At 35.4% G+C, this 4,302-nt stretch overlaps 1 pseudogene; it reads right to left on the bottom strand.

Moving 5' to 3' along the window:
- Window positions 1–2,724: 2,724 nt before the first annotated feature.
- LOC131752638 (voltage-dependent anion-selective channel protein 3 pseudogene) lies at window positions 2,725–3,578 on the bottom strand (annotated as a pseudogene).
- Between the last annotated feature and the right edge of the window lie 724 nt (window positions 3,579–4,302).

A 4,302-nucleotide genomic window follows, 5' to 3' on the forward strand; every position in this document is an offset into this window, starting at 1 on the left:
GCTGAAAGTTTCGAATGATTCTGAGTCCAATTTTTTTTTTCAGTAAAGAAAATAACAGTGGAATTATGATGATTTGAAGCTACAAAGCAAATAATGTCAATCTTGTAGAGTCCTGTTCTGTACCACCTGACTTTCAGAAACAACCATTTCATAAAAGTCCCACCTACTTTTGTTTTAATTTATAATTATTGAAATTTTAATAAGGATTTTGCAGCAATATCAGGCATCACATAATGCCAGGGAGGAATTATAACTTTATTGCAGCCCACACTGACAGCCAACTCATAAAAATGAATGACATTTTATATCATAACATCTCATAGGCCATTCAGAATGTTAATTGCTTACTTCATCTTTCTTTAGCATAATGAGGCAGACAGTATAACAATATTCAATGTGAAAATGAAGATTAAGAAAATTTGAATTGAGGCAGGAAAGCAACATTTAACAGGATTCAGACAACATTCAGATTAAAAGTTTCAATTAAAACACTGTTAGCAAGATTTTTATCACAAAAGCAAAGCTTCGCCACCAAGACCAATCACTATTTTGAAGAATATTTATCTGTAGACACACTTAGTTCTTCAACTTCTATTTCTAAAATGTTCCAAAGTTTCTTACCCAGTTCAGCAATGCAAGATTCATTGGCTAAGATAGAACTCTAAAAGGTCATTGAATTAAAATACTTGCAAAAGACACCTTATAGACACATAACCAAAATAATATTTATCTTTGTGAAAACCATTCTTTAATCAAATATCCTTAAACTTCTACACATTTTAAAATTCTGTAGTTTACCTTTGGATTTAGATTAATCAAAAGACAGTTGAGGGTACGTGAATTTTTTTAAACGTATATATGATTTATAAATATAAATTTATATAAATACAAAATATATTACATAATAATACATATAATATTATATATATTACATATTTTCTACTTCCATATATATGGAATTAAAAATACAAAAACCATGAAGAATGAATGAAACAAAGTGAGATACTCACAGTAGCATATAAAACTTGAAACTGGTTATCCACCTTTGTAAAACTGTATAGCACTACCAAAATAGGGTATTTTTAGTTGTCTGTATCTTTGTACAGAATTGAGAAATTCATTTTCATCATGTTTCTATGAATTTGAAGTATCAATACAGAACATTTTTACTTAGTTGGGGTGCCTAAACTGCCAGAATGAAGCAGACAGAGAAAGCAGTCAAGGCTAGCCACAGATGGGGATAAATGGGTTTCACATTCTGAAGCTGAATACAAATTGAGGAAAGTAAAAGTGTTAGGGACAGATTAGCTGTGTCTAATAGACTTCTAATACCAATAATATAATAAGTAAAGAGAATGATAATTTTTTTTTTTTTTTTTTGCACTACGTGGGCCTCTCACTGTTGTGGCCTCTCCCATTGTGGAGCACAGACTCCGGACGTGCAGGCTCAGCAGCCATGGCTCATGGGCCCAGCCACTCTGCAGCATGTGGGATCTTCCCAGACCGGGACACAAACCCGTGTCCCCTGCATCGGCAGGCAGACTCTCAACCACTGCACCACCAGGGAAGCCCATATAATGTGTCATTTTTGAGTGTTGTCATATTTCTTGTGTGGCTTATTTATGATGTCAGAAGAAACCAAGATACTAGAAAATACAATAATGTTATTTCACATTTTAAAACTAAGATTTATTATCATCTAATTAAATTTGTTTCTCATTTTTCAAGGTGTTATAACAGTATCAATTCCCTTTAATGAGTACTATGTCATTAGTCGTTTGAGATTTGACCAATTTTTTAAAATTTTCTTACTTATGCTAACTGCACATTTGTTTTCATGTATTACCTAACTGTAAGAAATCTTCAGAAAACAGTTTGCATTTTCATTCAGTGATTCAATTACCATGAACTCTTAGGGATAATTAAAATTTTTATGATGGTACTATTACAGCCGATACTTTTAAATAGATTTAACACTTTGTTGAATTCTTTGAATTTAACACATTATGTTAATTTTTTCTTGGAAAATCTCCCTATACCCATCCATTGTATTTAATATTTATTCTGTTAATGCATTATGAAGTCTTTTATGTATAACTTCTGACTATGAATAAAAGGAATAATTGCTTCCATTTTCTTTCCTTTTCATTATTGCCCTAGTTTCACATACTATGATACACATTGTATTTTGGATCCTACTCTTAGGAAATCAAAGTCCATCCTTCCTTTTTAGAAATGGTGACCTCTAAACTATCTTTTTATACAGTACTTTTGTTTTTTGTTTGTTTTTTTTTATGTTCTAAATGTGATGGGTTTACTTTATTTTACTCTGATGCAAAACCAAAGATTCCACTATCATAGAGAGGCCAATATATTACAAGGTCATGAAAAAGTGGTGTGGGACATGCAGGACGTGATGGACAACTGGAGGGTTGGGTCACCTCCTTTGTTACATGACACTACACCATCTCTGAGGAAAACATTTAAAACAATACTGCAGAACTGAACTGAAATGTGGCACAAACATGACAACTTCTGGGCATGCCTTCAAGCACCTCCCTTAGGATGGACTCAATATCTAGTCCTCAGTGTGGGGAGGATTACACTTCTTTGGAAGAATAAAGGTTCACACTTTTGAAATTTCACAGAATTTTAAGCCAAAACATAGTGGGTTCATTTCTCTTCACCTCCAGGGACAAAGCTGATACTTTACTCAAAACCACATTAAGCTTGTAGTTCAAATCCCAGCCCGACCTTGTGCCCTCTTGCATTAAAGTCCTTTCCATTGATTATTGCTGACAGGGTCAGTTTCACTCCTGGTCGAAGGGTCTGGGTATAACCCAGTTCAATCAGACTGGCATTATTTACTTTAGCAGACAGAGAATTTCTACAATCCAGCTTGTACTTAGCAGCAATGCCAAAATGGCTGTTGGTACTGCTGGCCATCCACGCGAGGTTTATTGATGTTTCAATCTTCTCGTTCACTTTCTGGTAGATTGACCCTCCAAATTCAGTGCCATCGTTCACATGAGTGTGCAGCTGGAAGTCTGTGGCCTTGTAACCCAGGGCGAAATTATTCTGAGACAGTTTGGATTTGGCTGTGCCAAAACTCATCTGATGGCCAGCAAGCCAACCTTCAAAGGCCAACACAGCCCAGCCATAGATGGTTGGTTCAGAAAAATCTATACCAAAGTTACTGCCAAGACTGAAACAATCCCATTTATAGGAGGTCTTCAATTTCCCACTCTTCTTTCCTGTGTTCAGTACAAATATGGTATCAAAAGAGTCAGTTTCAACCCTTCAGCTAACTTATTCTCCAAAGAGATTTCTGTCCCAAGAGTATTGTCTGTGTTCTACCTTTGGGTGAAGGTCAGTCCATAGTTACAGATCTTATATTTGGTCTCTAGGTTGCCTGATCCTTTCCCTGTATCAGTGTAAGTATGACCAGATGTAGAAAATTCCACTCCACTACATGACTTGGTTCTCAGACCTATTTTGACCATGTCAAACCCATACCCTTTGTTGAAGACGTCCTTGGCAGCCTTTCCTAGGTCACAGTAAGTCAGTGTGTTATACATATCTCTGACCAGAGGTCCTGTCCACTCTGTCAGGAGGGCCTGTCCACTCCCTGTACAGTAAGTTTTAAGTGATATCTACTGTTGTTAAAGAAATATATTTTTGAAATCAATGCAATTTACTGTTCACTCTCACAAGGACAATGACAACATATATTTTCCAAAGTTTTAAAATGAGAGACATCAGCCTCATTTGCTGGCCCTAGTTGTCCTTGTTGATACCTGAATAAGTAACTTAATATTTTTGAACATTAACTTGTCTCAGACAGAAAATGGGTATATCCTTTTTGTTTTACTTTGGTAAATAAGTAGGCTAGATTGACCTATTTTCCCCTCTTTTCTTTCTTGTCAAATTGGAGCAGTTTTAAAAATTGCTAAATTTCAAAAGACTAAAATAACTTTCAGGAATGCTGTGGATCAAATCAAGGAGGGAAGATGCAAAGAAGGGGCAGTGCAACCATTTAAGTAAAACAGTCAGAAATAATGAGTTAGATGTCAAGTTTGGTCCAGAAAAGCACACAATATGGTGGCTAGAGAATGGGTTTTAGAGTCATACTAACATAGATCTGAATCAAATTTACATTGTGGCTTTTTAAAAAATATAAATTTATTTATTTATTTATTTATTTGCTTATTTATTTTTGGCTGAGTTGGGTCTTTGTTGCTGTGTGCAGCCTTTCTCTAGTTGCAGCGAGCGGGGGCTACTCTTCGTTGCGGTGCGTGGGCT

The sequence above is a fragment of the Kogia breviceps genome, chromosome 3 (genome assembly GCF_026419965.1).
Source record: "Kogia breviceps isolate mKogBre1 chromosome 3, mKogBre1 haplotype 1, whole genome shotgun sequence".
NCBI lineage: Eukaryota > Metazoa > Chordata > Mammalia > Artiodactyla > Physeteridae > Kogia > Kogia breviceps.